The 16,882-nt window shown below is 40.3% G+C and overlaps 1 long non-coding RNA gene across 2 annotated transcripts in view; it reads right to left on the minus strand.

The window, feature by feature from the left end:
• Nucleotides 1-16,706, minus strand: part of LOC143691035 (uncharacterized) — a 132,520-nt gene extending 115,814 nt beyond the window's left edge. For both annotated transcript variants that reach the window (XR_013179313.1, XR_013179314.1), the window contains exons 1-2: nt 16,589-16,706; nt 15,354-15,393 (exon numbers count right to left, since the gene is read on the minus strand). This is a non-coding gene — a long non-coding RNA (uncharacterized LOC143691035). The remainder of the gene's footprint in view (nt 1-15,353; nt 15,394-16,588) is intronic.
• Between the last annotated feature and the right edge of the window lie 176 nt (nt 16,707-16,882).

Here is a 16,882-nt window from a genome sequence, read left to right on the forward strand (position 1 = left end):
GCAGAACAACATTTTAATAATTTGGAATTAAAGCAATATAACTCAAATAGAACTGCAACTGTAGCTGATCTATTAGAAAAATATTTAAAATGATCTATGAAAACCAAGCATGATAAAGGTGTGGGTAGGGGATTTCCTCTTATCATTACAGGTGATGGAACCTTAATTTGGATTCCCTCGAAGAGAATAAACCCAAACATATCAACCCGGATGAAAATAATAACTAAATGGGTAATGTATATTATAAAACATATAACTTTAATTGCTAAAAGACAGATAATGGTCCTGAATATACCGGTAGTGTTTTTGCTAAGTTCTATCAACAATTAAATATTAAAGATACTACAGCCATCCCCTACAACCCACAAAGACATGGCATAATAAAGCGAGCACACCTGTCCTTGAAAAACACTATTGAAAAATTTAAAAGGGGGGAGTGGTATCCTATTAAGGGATCCCCCAGGAAGGGATCCCCCAGGAATTTATTATCCCATTCTCTTTTCATTTAAAATTTTTTAATTTGGACAACAACGAGCGCTCGGCAGCCGAACGCTTCTGGCATGCAGAGTCAAGCAAAAGTTATGCTCCAGTGCTATAGAAAGACCCATTGGATAATACGTGGCATGGGCCAGATCCTGTTCTAATATGGGGCAGAGGATCAGTCTGCATATATTCTAAAGAATTAGATTCAGCCAGATGGCTGCCATAACAATTAGTAAAACAAATAGACAATAACAATTTGTCCAGGGCAAAGAAATCGCCCTGAGAGAGGCTATTATTCTCCCTCCCTTTTCCATCACAGCTGAAGCCCGCTAACCAACCTGCGAGCCCTGCTATAGCCCACCTGGAGACGACTAGCCTACGCACGGCCGAAATCCAAGAACTTAACCCTACTGGTAACCCCCCCACCAGTGTCACATGAATTGCTGGCTCTTGCTGCCAATTGGCTTCCTAGCCCTGCTGTTTGCAGCCGGACTAGCGACAGTTGACCCTAAAGATTGGAATCCATTAGAAAGAATTTTGATCGCTGTAGCATATTTATGCGCAGTAGGGTGCTTTGCTACGTTAGCTTGTCTCCCTTTCTAGAGCGGGCCAGTAGCACTGTAATCAAAGATGGCTCCATCAGGAATAATACCCTGCATACTTATCATCTTGGGTTTACTCCTAAAAGGCTCTTATGGTGGCTGGGATGACCCACAGGCCATCAGAAAGCTGGTAAATAAAATTCATGCCAGCGCTTGCAACTGCTACGAGGAAATTGAAGCCACACCTTTGACTGGAACGTACGCGTTGCAGCGAAATTGTGGTGAGAAGGTAGCCTATTTATTAATTGGTCACGCCTCCGAGGTAGGGAATTATCAAAGATGGGTTTGTTTGAAGCCTCCTGACCTAGAATTCCCCGTTAATGGGGTATTACCAAAGTGTAATTGTACCACAATATATCCCTCTATTAATGCTCAATGCTATACGGCGTATTTGCAGTGTATAAACAAAAGCAATAACAAAACTTACTATTTTACTAAATTGGCTCGCACAGATTTAATGTTTAAGCCGCCTGAAGGCTTAGGCAACTCTAAGCTCCAACTAAACAACTGCAGCGGCAATGACGCCAGAATAGGGAAGGACTACACTCCCACAAAACTGGACTGGGTTGTGTGTTTTAGGTATACTCCTTCCTAACATTGATGTCATCAGAAGGAAGGAGCCAGTACCTATCCCCAAACTAGACCTTATTGCTGGCTGCCACAAAAGGGCCGTGCAGATGCTTCCCTTCCTGGCTACGATAGGCATTGCTGGAGCTTTAACTGTTGGATCTGCTGGTTTAGGGATTTCTATCACTCAGTATACTAAATTATCCAAACAATTAATTGAGGATGTGCAAACTTTATTAGGCACTATTCAGGATATTCAAGACCAATTAGACTCCCTTGCCGAGGTAGTCCTACAAAATCAGAGAGGATTAGATTTATTAACCGCAAAGCATGGGGGAGTATGCTTGGCTTTACAGGAATGCTGCTGCTTCTATGCCAACAAGTCAGGCATCGTCAGAGACAAAATTAAGAAGCTGCAAGAAGATCTGATGAAAAGAAGAAAAGAACTGGCTGAGACCCCTCTGTGGAGCGGGTTTAATGGGCCATTGCCTTATTTTCTCCCACTTCTAGGACCCTTGCTTGGCTTACTAATACTAATTTCGCTAGGACCTATCCTCTTCAATAAATTGATGGCCTTCTTAAAACAACAAATTGAAGCCATAAAAATGCAGCCCCTCCAAGTCCATTATCATAGACTAGACACAGCAGATTGCGATGGTAATCTTGATGAATACCTATAAAAGACACTCCATCTGCACATTCCACAGTGCTGGACTGGATAGCCAATGACGGGCAATTGGACACCTTAGTCTGAGCAATCTACCACCTAAGACAGAGGCCTGGCCTCATGCTCCCCTAAGCCTCCATGACGGGTAAGGTTTCAGGTTGCCTACTTTGTGGTGTCCCAACCTAAGACAGGCACAGTCCCCTTGGGATAGGCTGTTGTCGCAGTCTCCACCTTTTTTGAAAATAATAAAAAAGGGGGACCTGTGGGAAACTGCTTATGGCACCGGCAGGGTGCCGGCCATCTTGTGGTCTGACGCCATCATAGGTACTAACTCAAGTTAAGTTCCTATCTCAAAGTTAAGTTTCTATTTCCTCACTTCTGCTCTGCCCTTCCCTGAAATCAGCTGACCAGCCTTAGCTAATCTGCCTTTCTCATCTTAGTCTCTGCTGATTGGTTGCTTAACCGCAGGGTAACGCCCAACCTCTGCTAACGCCCGATACAAGTCACCTCCCCTTTCTTGCTGCATAAATACCCTGGATTTGCCCTCAATAAACGAGACTTGATCAGAATCCTGTCTTGTCTCCATTCTCTGTGTCTCTTGTCCCATCCATTCTCACTCCCTCCCTCAGGTCCAGGTTCGTCTGTCCCGCAGGTCAGGTCAAAGATGTAATGAAGAGGCTGGAGGGAACTGCCTGAAAATGTAGAGCTGTGTTCCAGTAGCCATGTTTCTTCATGATGATTGAACAATGATATAGCTTTCCCAATGTGACTGTGTGATTGTGAAAACCTTGTGTCTGATGCTCCCTTTATCTACCATGTCAACAGATGAGTAGAACATATGGAATAAAAATAAATAATAGGGGGAACAAATGTTAAAATAAATTTAGTTTGAAATGCTAGTGATACATGAAAGCAAGGGATAAGGGGTATGGTATGTACAATCTTTTTTTTCCCTCTATTATCGTTTTATTTCTTTTTCTGTTGTCTTTTTATTTCTTTTTCTGAATTGATGCAAATGTTCTAAGAAATCATGAATATGAAACTATGTGATGATATTGAGAACTACTGATTATATATGTAGAATGGAATGATATGTTTATGTTTTTGTTCTTAATTTTTTAAATTAATAAATAATTTAAAAAAATCAAAAGTCTGAAAAAAATCACAGAACTTATGTGAATTAAAGGCACAGTAGAAGAGATGAAGAAAACAATGGAAACCTACAATGTCAGATTTCAAGAGGCAGAACATAGGATTAGTAAACTGGAGGATGGGATATCTGAAATCCGACAAGCAAAAGAAAATACTCGGAAAATATGAGGAGGGACTCAGGGAATTGAATGACAATATGAAGTACACTAATATACGTGTTATGGGTGTCCCAGAAGGAGAACAGAAGGGAAAAGGAGGAGAAAAACGAATGGAGGACATTATCACTGAAAATTTCCCAACTCTTATGAAAGACTTAAAATTACAGAACCAAGAAGTGCAGCGTACCCTAAAGAGAACAGATCCAAATAGACGTTCTCCAAGACACTTACTAATCAGAATTAAGTCAAAAAGAAAGAGAGGATCTTGAAAGCAGCAAGAGAAAAGCAATCCATCATATACAAGGGAAACCCAATAAGACTATGTGTAGATTTCTCGGCAGAAACCAAGGAGGCGAGAAGACAGTGGGATGATATATTTAAATTACTAAAAGAGAAAAACTGCCAACCAAGAATTCTATACCCAGCAAAACTGTCCTTCAAAAATGAGGGAGAAATTAAAACATATTCAGACAAAAAAATCACTGAGAGAATTTGTGACCAAGAGACCAGCTCTGCAAGAAATATTAAAGGGAGCACTAGGAACAGATACGAAAACACAAAAGAAGGAGGTATAGAGAAGAGTGTAGAAAGAAGGAAAATTAGATATGACATATAAAATCCAAACGGCAAAATGGTAGAAGAAAGTACTACCCGTACAGTAATAATACTAAATGTTAATGGATTGAACTCCCCAATCAAAAGACATAGTCTGGCAGAATGGATTAAAAAACAGGAGCCTTCTATATGCTGTCTACAAAAAACACATCTTAGACCCAAAGATAAACATAGGTTGAAAGTGAAAGGTTGGGAAAAGATATTTCATGCAAATAACAACCAGAAAAGAGCAGGAGTAGCTATACTAATATCCAACAAATTAGACTTAAAATGTAAAACAGTTAAAAGAGACAAAGAAGGACACTATCTACTAATAAAAGGAACAATTAAACAAGAAGACATAACAATCATAAATATTTATGCACCGAACCGGAATGCCCCTAAATACGTGAGGAATACACTGCAAACACTGAAAAGGGAAATAGACACATCTACCATAATAGTTGGAGACTTCAATTCCCCACTCTCATCAATGGACAGAACATCTAGACAGAGGAACAATAAAGAAACAGAGAATGTGAATACTACAATAAATGAGCTAGTTTAACAGACATTTATAAGACATTACACCCCACAACTTCAGGATACACCTTTTTCTCAAGTGCTCATGGATCATTCTCAAAAATAGACCATATGCTGGATCACAAAGCAAGTCTCAACAAATTTAAAAAGATTGAAATCATACAAAACACTTTCTCAGATCATAAAAGAATGAAGTTGGAAATCAATAATAGGCAGAGCGCCAGAAAATTCACAAATATGTGGAGGCTCAACAACACACTCTTAAACAACCAGTGGGTCAAGGAAGAAACTACAAGAGAAATCAGTAAATATCTCGAGGCAAATGAAAATGAAAACACAACATATTAAAACTTATCAGACGCAGCAAAGGCAGTGCTAAGAGGGAAATTTATTGCCCTAAATGCCTATATCAAAAAAGAAGAAAGGGCAAAAATTCAGGAATTAACTGTCCACTTGGAAGAACTGGAGAAAGAAAGCAAACTAACCCCAAAGCAAGTAAAAGGAAAGAAATAACAAAGATTAGAGCAGAAATAAATGAAATTGAGAACATGAAAACAATTGAGAAAATCAATAAAACCAGAAGCTGGTTCTATGAGAAAATCAGTAACATTGACAGGCCCTTAGCAAGGTTGACAAAAAAAAAGAAGAGAGGATGCAAATAAATAAGATCAGAAATGGAAGAGGAGACATAACCACTGACCTCACAGAAATAAAGGAGGTAATAACAGGATGCTATGAACAACTTTATGCCAATAAATACAACAACGTAGATGAAATGGACAACTTCCTAGAAAGGCATGAACAACCAACTTTGACTCAAGATGAAATAGATGACCTCAACAAACCAATCACAAGTAAAGAAACTGAATCAGTCATTAAAAAGCTTCCCAAAAAGAAAAGTCCAGGACCAGACGGCTTCATATGTGAATTCTACCAAACATTCAAAAAAGAATTAGTACCAAACCTTATGTCTCCTCTTCCATTTCTGATCTTATTTATTTGCATCCTCTCTTCTTTTTTTTTTGTCAAACTCTTCAAAAAAATTGAACTGGAGGGAAAGCTACCTAACTCATTCTATGAAGCCAACATCACCCTCATGCCAAAACCAGGCAAAGATATTACAAAAACAGAAAACTATAGACCAATCTCTCTAATGAATATAGATGCAAAAATCCTCAACAAAATTCTAGCAAATCAAATCCAGCAACACATTAAAAGAATTATACATCATGACCAAGTAGGATTCATCCCAGGTATGCAAGGATGGTTCAACAAAGAAAATTAATTAATGTAATACACCATATCAACAAATCAAAGCAGAAAACTCACATGATCATCTCAATTGATGCAGAGAAGGCATTTGACAAGATTCAACATCCTTTCCTGTTGAAAACACTTCAAAGAATAGGAATACAATGGAACTTCCTTAAAATGATGAAGAGAATATATGAAAAACCCACAGCTAATATCATCCTCAAAGGGGAAAAACTGAAAACTTTCCCCCTAAGATCAGGAACAAGACAAGGATGTCCACTATCACCACTGTTATTCAAGATTGTGTTGGAAGTTTCAGCCAGAGCAATTAGACAAGAAAAAGAAACACAAGGCATCAAAATTGGAAAGGAAGAAGTATAACTCTCACTGTTTGCAGATGATATGATACTATATGTCGAAAACCCTGAAAAATCCACAGTAAAACTAATAGAGCTAATAAACGAGTACAGCAAAGTGGCAGGTTACAAGATCAACATTCAAAAATCTGTAGTGTTTCTATACACTAATAATGAACAATCTGAGGGGGAAATCAAGAAATGAATTCCATTTACAATTGCAACTAAAAGAATAAAATACTTAGGAATAAATTTAACTAAAGAGACAAAAGATCTATACAAAGAAAACTACAAGAAACTGTTAAAAGAAATCACAGAAGGCCTAAATAGATGGAAGGGCATACCGTGTTCATGGATGTGTGGAAGACTAAATATAGTTAAGATTCAATTCTACCTAAATTGATTTACAGATTCAACGCAATACCAATCAAAATCCCAACAACATACTTTTCAGAAATAGAAAAACCAATAAGCAAATTTATCTGGAAGGGCAGGGTGCGCCGAATTGCTAAAAGTATCTTGAGGAAAAAGAACGAAGCTGGAGGTCTCACACTGCCTGACTTTAAGGCATATTATGAAGCCACAGTGGTCAAAACAGCATGGTACTGGCATAAAGACAGATATATTGACCAATGGAATCGAATAGCGTGTTCAGATACAGACCCTCTCATCTATGGACATTTGATATTTGATAAGGGAGTCAAGCCAACTCACCTGGGACAGAACAGTCTCTTCAATAAATTGTGCCTATACAGACTGTGCAACAAGACTGGATACAACAACTCAGAAATGGACAGCACAATACTACCTAACTGTAATATAATTATGTTAAAACACTGAATGAAGCTGCATGTGAGAATGATAGAGGGAGGAGGGCTGGGGACATAAATGAAATCAGAAAGAAAGACAGATGTTAAAGATTGAGATGGTATAATCTAGGAATGCCTAGAGTGTATAATAATAGTGAAATGTACAATGCACAAATTTTTAAAATGTTTTTGCATGAGGAAGAACAAAGGAATGTCATTTTTGCAGGGTGCTGAAAATAGATGGTAATTAATATTTTTAAATGTCACCTTATGTGTGAGACTAAAGCAAAAAATGTTTATTTGGTACAAAATTTATATTTTGACTAGTGCATTTCCTAATATAACTTATGTAGATAGTTTGATTGAATGCCATAAGTACTTGGAATCTCAGGTAGGACATGAGATTTTGTTGGTTTGTCCAGAGTGATGCCCTGATGAATCCCAGAGTGATTCAATCAGTGAGTGGAAACGTATTTGCAAAGCCCCCTTCAGGGAATGGTGAGAACGGGGAGAAATTCAACTTCCCCAAGTTGAATTCTTGATATTCTCACAAGCAGTGTGGACAACCAAAGCTATAGGCTGAGCCCCTAGTCTTGGGGTTTGTTCATATGAAACTTAACCCCACAAAGGATAGGTCAAATCTACTTAAAATTTAGGCCTAAGAGTCACCCCCAAGAGAGCCTCTTTTGTTGCTCAGATGTGGCTTCTCTCTCCAGCCAACACAACGAGTAGTCTCACCACTCTACCCCTCTCTACATGTGACATGATTCCCAGGGGTGTGGACCTTCCTGGCAACGTGGGACAGAGATCTTGGAATGAGCGGAGACTCAGCATCAAGGGGTTGAGAAAAACCCTAGAATGAGCTGAGACTTAGCATCAAGGGATTGAGAAAACCTTCTCGACCAAAAGGGGGAAGAGGGAAATGAGACAAAGTGTCAATGGCTGAGAGATTCCAAACAGAGCCCAGAGGTTATCCTGGAGGTTATTCTTATGCATCAAGTAGATATCATCTTGTTATTCAAGATGTAATAGAAAGACTGGAGGGAACTGCCTGAAAATGTGGAGCTGTGTTCCAGTAGCCATGTTTCTTGATGATGATTGAATAATGATATAGCTTTCACAATATGGCTGTGAAAACCTTGTGTCTGATGCTCCTTTTATCTACCTTGTCAACCAACGAGTAGAACATATGGAATAAAAATAAATAATAGGGGGAACAAATGTTAAAATAAATTTAGTTTGAAATGCTAATGATCAATGAAAGCGAAGGGTAAGGGGTATGGTATGTATAATTGTTTTTTCTCTGTTTTTGTTTTATTTCTATTTCTGTTGTCTTTTCATTTTTTTATTTCTTTTTCTGAATTGATGCAAATGTTCTAAGAAATGATGAATATGCAACTAAGTGATGATATTGTGAATTACTGATTATATATGTAGAACAGAATGATCACATGTTAATATTTTAGTTCGTTTGTTGTTAATTTTTAATTAATAAATAAATAAAAATAGGAAAAAGACTTAAATAGACATTTCACTAAAGAAGATATACAAATTGCCAATAAGCCCATGAAAAGCTGCTCAACATCACTAGTCAGTAGGGAAATGGAAATCAAAACTACATTGTGACACTATTTCACCCTCACTAGAATGGCTCCTACTTAAAGTGGAAAATAACAAGTGTTGGAGAATGTGTGAAGAAATAAAACTCATTCACTGCTAGTGGGAACATAAATGGTCAACCTATGGAAAACCGCTTGGTGGTTCTCTGGAAAGTTAGAAATAGAATTACCATATGACCCAACAATCCCATCACTAGGTATATACCCAAAAGTATTGATGAAGAGGCGTGTGACTGTTAGGTTCAGGTGTCATCTTGGCCAGTTGATAGTGCTCATTACTGCAAGGAGATTTTGTTGCTGGTTAATAAACCAGAAGGCTGGTTTATTAAATTATCAGTCAGTTGATTTCATCTGTGGCTGATTACATCTACGATCAACTAAGGGTGTGTCTTCTGCAACTAGAGAATCTAATCAGTTGGTTTAATCCAATCAGTTGAAAACTTTTAAGGGAGAAGGAATTTTCATTTCTTCTTCAGCCAACTGGACTCTCCAGTGGAGTTCATCAAGGACCTTCATCGGAGTTGCCAGACTTATGGCCTGCCCTACGGATTTTGGACTCTTACATCCCCACGGTTGTGTGAGATAATTTATAAATCTCATACTTACAGATGTCTCCTGTGGGTTCTAGTTTTCTAGAGAACTCTGACCAAAACAGGGCTCAAAGAGATACTTGCACACTGATCTTCATATTGGCATTATTCACAATTGCCAAAAGATAAAAGCAACCCAGGTATCTATCAAAGATGAAAGGATAAACAAAATGTGGTCTGTCCGTACAATGGAATATTATTCAACCATAAGAAGGAATGAAGTTCTAATGTGTGCAATGAATCTGATACATGGATGAATCTTGAAGATATCATATAGAGTGAAGTAAGCCAGACACAAAAGGACAAATTAACTCACTAGGTTAATTTGTTAATTTTTTTTGATAGGGAATGATTAGAAAAAGTAAATCCATAGAGTCAGCAACTAGAATACAGGTTTCCAGGGGCCAGGGTGGGGTTAGGGAATGAGGATTTCATGCTTAATTGGTAAAGAATTTCTGTTTGGGGTGATGAAGAAGTTTGGTAATGGATGGTGGTGATAGTAGCACAATATTGTGAATATAATTAACACCAATGAATTATGTATTTGAATGTGATTAAAAGGAGAAATTTTAAGTTCTATATATCTATAAGAATAAAAATTTAAAAACAAAACATAGAACTTTACAACACAGTGAAGACTAATGCAAACCATGGGCTTTAGTTGGTAATATAATTATAATAGTATTCTCTCATCAGTTGCAACAAAGGTACAACCCTGATGTAAAATGTTAATAATAGGGAAAACTGGGGGGTGGGGAGGGAAATGGGAACTCTGTATTTTCTGTAAATGTACAACTTTTCTAATATATATATATATGTGTGTGTGTGTGTGTGTATACATATGTATTTAATCAGTTAAAAAACAAATATCTTGTAAGGTGGCCAGAGAGGAAACAGAATCTAGTTTGGAAGCTACTTTAGGGTAGCAGGGAAGAAACAGTGTTGACTTCATCTGGGGTTGTGGGAATTGAGTTAAGAGATCTGATTTTGGATATTCTTTATATATAGTGTCAAAAAGACATACTTTATAGGCAAGTTCTGCTGTACAAAGATTCTGGCTTGTACTAGTCTCTGGTGTTTAAGTTTGCAACATAGCACTAGAGGGCTTTAAATTCAGACAGACGTGGATTTCAGTTCTTACTGGGCCACTAGGTAACCTCGTGGACTTATTTCTATAAATCATCTTTATCGCTTCCTCACCTATAAAACTGGGTAACAGTACTGAGCTCAAAGGTTAGTTGTGAAAATTAAATAAGATAATGCATGCACAGCACTTAGCCCACTATCTGGCCACTCAGTGAAAGATCCTTGCTTTTAGTTGTTATTTTTATTAGTTACTAGATATTTTCACATTGATACCAATGGACTAGCTGCAATAGTTCTTTTCCTGACCTCCCTGCCTTCAGTTCCTACCTACTCCAATCCATCCTCCACCATGCCGCAGGACTCCTCTACCTAAAACATAAATGAAGCATGTCACTCCCCTTTCATAAACAATGCAGTGGCCCCTAATGCCTACCAATTAAAATTGAAATGTCTTAGAATGGCATTCAAGGTTATCATCAGGTCCCTACCTGACAACCAGCTCTCCGTATAAACAATGGTTCCTTCCCACCATCCTTGTGTCCGTACTGTTTCTTCTGCCTGAAACATCCTTTCTCCTTGGGTATCTGCTGATCTCATACCATCCTTCCTGATGCAGCTTAAATATCACGTATACTGACACATCCACTCTGTTTCCTCCTTTCTCCATCATCACTGTAGTGTATGATTCTAGTACTTCATTTATTATTTTGCAAGTGTCTGCTGAGTACCTGTCATTTCCATCTGAACTCCCTGTGGGCAGGACTATGGTTTGTGTTCACCTTCCACCCCACCCTTACCCCAGGGCCTGGTCAAGAAACATGATAAATGAATGGATGGCAAGGCAGAAGAAGAAGACTTTTATGGGTATATTCAGATGAGTATCTTTCATTCCTAACCAATATCTGGTCAGAGAGGCATATGCTGGCCAAAAGAAAGGGCTTTGAAATCAGAAAGAAAAGTGGTGGAACACACTCACTGTTTTACCCCAAATGTTACTTACCCTGAGACTCAGTTTCTTCACCTGTAAAATGGGAATGATAACCTCATAGGGTTGTCAGAAGGATACAGACATTGGGTAAAGGGCTTGGATAAGCACTTAGCACCCAGCGAGATTTCGATAAATGGTAGCTTTCAAAATATGCCAAAAATTTAAAAATAAGAAAACTCTAGCAACCCTTAATACAGGTTATAGGGTGGGCAGAAGAGGGCTATATCTTGAGGGAGTCTAACTTTCCATTTTAAAGTTTTTATGTATTGTCTGAAAATCAGAAAAATAAAGATACATCAAAATTAATTCTAAAAATTAAGTACAGTTCCAGGTCTCCAAACTACATCCAGGTGTTTTTCACCTGCTCCCAAAGCCTGGAGAGAAGGGCCTTATTTATGAATAAGAGTCTGGACCTGAGAAAAGAAAATTGACTTCTTAGTCATCCCTTGCCCTAGCTCATCCGTTCTATATCACAGAGGAGACAGGTATCCAGCATAACAGCTCTGTTCAGAAATGAACACTATGCAGATAACAAGAGCATTTCCAAGCCAGGAGGCACACACTTAGATGCCTTCAGTGGCCAGTGGTGAGAATATGTGCATGCATTTTGCAAACAGTGAGGACCTAAGCCTGCTAAAGGAAATAGAACTATCAGCTTAAACTAGCTGCTGTATACCAGAGAGGTACAAGTTCAGCATCACGATATATTCTGCTTTTTCAAGAGAATCTAGACTATTTTTGTAAACTCTTAAGTTGTTACTTCAAAAAAACTTTATAAGAAAATATTTCAAGAATGAAGCAGGGATGAACGAGCCAAAGGATGCTGATAGGTTGACTGTAATGAGGGGTGGAATTGACCTTCCAATGGCAAAATATAGAAACGACTGATGACCTTGATGATTGGCCATTTCGGTGGAGAGGTGGGAACAAAAGGCTTATTCAGGAGTGTCTGGGAGAGAAGAGAGACAACTTTTTCAAGGACTTTGCTGTAAAGATGAGCAGAGAAATGGGGGCAGTAAACGGAAGAAGAAGTGAGTTCCAGGAAGGACATTTCCTCTCCTTTTCAAGCAGGGAGATGTTATAATAGGTTTGTGTGCTGATGGGTATCATCTAATAGAGGGATAAATTCTGATGCAGGGTTGGTGGGGTGGCGCTGTGCAATAGCTCTAGCCATGTCCCTGGATAAGCAGGATGGGACAGGGTCTAACACAGTGGTGCTCAGAGTGGGGTTTGCAGGCTGGTGTGCATCTGTGGACTCCTAAAGGGCTAAGAGGAGACAAGCAAAAAAAATTGAAAATAAACAGCAACTTTTATAGTGAAAAAAAAAAAACTTTATAAATTCTGCATAGGCCCAAAAAAATACTCAGGCAATCTGAATTCAGCCCAAGAACCTCTGGTTTGCAACCATTCTTTACGCAGTATTTCGTAGGAAATTGAGGCTGGGGCAAACCACAGAAATTAGTATCACCAACAAGTAATATTCCTTCATCTTTGTGTCTGAGTGCGCAGCTAATTTAAGCATGTCTGCCCTTGTATTTCTCCTAATCAACAACAAGGGTGACAATCTTTGGCAATGTATTCAAATCATCACTTATCCATCGGGGTAAACTGAAGAAGGTTAAATTAATTTCTACTCATTCTTCACAACTCAGCTCAGGTGGTGGCTTCTCCAGGCATCTCCTGAACCTTTGCCCTAACACCCAGGTGCACTGCAGTGCCAGCACACATTTCTTTCTGTTACAACCCATCTAACTCTTACAGGACATCTATCAGGTAGGTTTCACTACCATCCCCAACCTACATAAGAATAAGTACCCTGTCAGAGATGATGGTTAGGAGAGAGGAAGGTGAGGACATATAATCAATCACCTTCTTGACACTACTTATCTCCTGCGCTAGATAGGGAGTTCCTTGAGGATTAGTGTCTTGCATTTTTCATTTTTTGTATCCACAGTAATCCTCAGCACTCTGGAACAAATGGAAGGTAAGGAGGGAGGAAGGAAGGGGCACTCCCCATAAAAAAGTACTATGGAAAGGGGATACTGACAGCACATGTAGTTATTCAACAAACATTCTAGGCATGAGACCTGCTGAGGTCTAGAGGAAAAAATCAGGATTAGAGGGCTCAGTTTGGTGAGGGTACCAGATATGTACATTAAAAATAACAGCATTGTCACTTGGCTTTATTTGGAAAAGTCAGGGAAAGCTTACTGGTAGAGCAGATGCTCCAGCTGAATCTTGAAGAAAGAGAGTAAGTGTCCCCTAGCAGACAACAGGAAGGAGAGCCTAGGCAGAGGGACAGCATGTGCAAAGGCACTGAGATGACAGAGCCTTTATCAGAGCACCTGCAGCCAGCTCCCAATCACTCCAATTCAAGCTACACACTGGGCACATCAGGAGAGGCTAGAGGGGTAGACAGCCTCTGAGCATCTAAAGGGTAAGCGATGGGGAGCCAAGAAGGGTTTTGTTTGTTAAACAGTTTTATTGAAGTGAATTTATATAGCATAAAATGTATCTGATTTATGTGCACAATTTGTGATTTTTAGTAAATTTAGAGTTGTATAAGCAACACCACATCCAGATTTAGATTTCCATCATCTGAAAAAGTTCCCTCATGCCTATCTGCATTCAATGTTTGCACCTCCAGCTCCAGGCAACCACTCATCTGCTTTTTGTCTCTATAAATTTGCCTTTTCCACTAAATGGTTTTAAACACCACCACCCCCACCACCCCCAAAAAAATCATCGTTAAAAAAAATATCACTTTGAGTTGCGGAGATTGGTTGGAGGGGGTTAAGAGGGAAGGCTACCTCTGTCACCATTTCCTGATTCAGGATATAAAAGCATCTGAGGGGGCGGGCCACATTGGCTCAGCAGGCAGAGTTCTCACCTGCCATGCCAGAGACCCGAGTTCAATTGTCAGTGCCTGCCCATGAAAAAAAAAAAAGTGAAAAAAGCATCTGAGGACTTTTATAACAAATCTACAAACCAGTTTCCCACTAACCCTGCTGGACTTCCCCCAGATTTTTTAAAAGTTACACCTAATTGATCCAAGTTTCAGATGAGTGATTAGTCTAGTGAATCAGAGTTGTGGGCGTCTGTCATGGGAAACCAGTGGTGTTTTCAGATTTAATTGTAATCATCAGAAGAAAATGCCCTTGAAACTCAATCTGCTGCCTAAGGTCCACATTTTTGTTTTGTACTGCTGTTTTTGAGATGTCAGGATTTTATTAAAGGAATTGCTGTTTTTCTCACAGCACAACATTATATTCAGGGACGGAGGCTCTACTTGCTCCATATGAGGAATGTGCTAGTTAAAAAAAAAAAAATGCCTGTTAGCTGATTTCGAGGTGATCAGCTCAAATGAGCAAAAGGCATTGGGAGGGGGGGTTTGTTGTGAGGATTAAATAAAATATTCAAACGTGCCTGGTACAAGGTGAAGTTCATTAAATATTTGTTGACCCTGAACCCGGATCACACTGTGAAAAGCTAAGTTTTTGTCTGCCCCTTCAGAACTGGTTTACTTCATGCTTAGAGACTTGTTTCCTACCTTCTAAAAAGTGTAAGAACGGCTCAGGGCTTTTAAGATAGTTGTGAGGATAAATGAGGTTACAGAATAAGTGAAAACACTTAGCCGGGCACCTGGCACATATCACAGACCTCTGGGAAAGGTTAACCAAAAAAATAGCACCTTTGTCAGCGCTGATGGCAACTGTCACCTGTGGAGAACCTCTCTGCACACATTAACAAATACACTCCTCAAAAGTGGGCATTTGATAAGTACCTGCCGTTTGATAGGTAAATGATATCACCAAATTAACTGCCATTATTCTATAAGTAAACAATTTTGGTTCTCTTAACTGCTACTTCAAAATCCCTACTTACATTTCTCATGTTCCTTCCAATAATTTGCTAGGAGGTACACCTGTCAACAGGAAGGACAGAAAATGATCAATTATCACCAAATGCCCTCAAAATAATTGGCTAGAGAATTATTCAACCTGGTTGAACTTTTCAGAATTCAGTCAAACCCACCCAATTACTTTCCAGTTTTCACTTTGCCTCAAGTGCTCTTCATACTTGGGGCAGCCCAAACCAGCCCAATAAAATAAATTAAAACTGCTGTTCACCACCACCTTGGTCGCTGGGATATGGTAGTTGGTGGTTGGGAAGGGGCAAGAAACTCCAACAACAGTAATGTCTTAAATTTAGTAGGTTCGTGCTCAGATAATGAAAGCACAACATGTTAAGAGTTTGGGAGAGAGAACTGTATTCTCATCCATGGTAACTTGGTATGGGGAAACCCATTTGACTTAATCAATAGGAAATCTCTGTCATTACTCCCTTATCTAAACTTCTCTAAGACAATTTCTTCATCTGTAAAATGGGGCTAATAAAAACGCTTACTGGGCGAGTTGTGAGAATTACATATGACGTGATTGAAAGTGCTTTAAAAATTGCAAAGCACTACTTACATATTAGTTATCAGTTTTCCTAGGTCCAGCCATTTTTACAGAGCCAAGCATGGCTCTAAAGATCTTCCCGAGGTTTTACAGCTAATTAGGGCACAGCTCACTCAGTGGTCTCCACCCATCAAAACCCTACCCAATTTTCAAAGCGTGGTCCAAGCATTCCTTTTCCTTAGCCTAGGGCAGTGGGTCAGGAGTGAAAGGTCCCAAGTTCGTACCCCAGCTCTGCCTCTTAATTACACACTCCCAGGGCAGATGCTTGTCCCGGGTGCCTCGCCTAGCCACCTGGGGAAGGAAGGGGAGGTGCCCGCACCTGGCCAGCTGAGGTGCTTAATAATGGCAGTTACCTCCTGTCAGCCCCCGTTGTCACTCCCTCTTCTCTTTTCTCACCGCACTGTGGTTGCAATCAAGACCAGCAGTTTTCGAGGGCTCGCTCTGTGTCAGGCACAGTGCGAATTGCTCTGGCCAAGCACAGCCCCCTTACCTCAGTATAACTAAGACAAAGGAGGGGCTCGCCGCCCCTCCCCCCTCTCTGGGGGGCAACCCCACGGCGGGAGTCCTAACCCTGACAGCCCCCACTCCAGTGGTTCTCCAGAATCTCGGGGCGGCCCCTACGCCCCCCAGCGCCTCCCGTATACTGCCATCACTGACCGCCCCAAACTGGACCCCGGCTGTCCAGCAGTCCCGGCGAGCCCGCGCCTCATTCCTCCCCGGTCCGGCCGGGAGCGCATGGGCAGCCGGCTGCAGCCTCCCAGGCTGAGGGCGCCGAGCAGCCTCGCGCCGAAGGCGGGCACGGGGGCGGGGCGGGGCCGCCGGCGGTTGGCGCTCGGAATCCGAGCGCGCCCGCCGGGCCACGTGACCGCCGGCACCGCCCCCTTGCCCAGGCCGGGAGTTGGGCGGGTGTGGGGGAGGGGCGAGAGGCATCCCAGACGCGCGGGGCGGCGG

The sequence above is a fragment of the Tamandua tetradactyla genome, chromosome 7 (assembly GCF_023851605.1).
Source record: "Tamandua tetradactyla isolate mTamTet1 chromosome 7, mTamTet1.pri, whole genome shotgun sequence".
Taxonomy (NCBI): domain Eukaryota; kingdom Metazoa; phylum Chordata; class Mammalia; order Pilosa; family Myrmecophagidae; genus Tamandua; species Tamandua tetradactyla.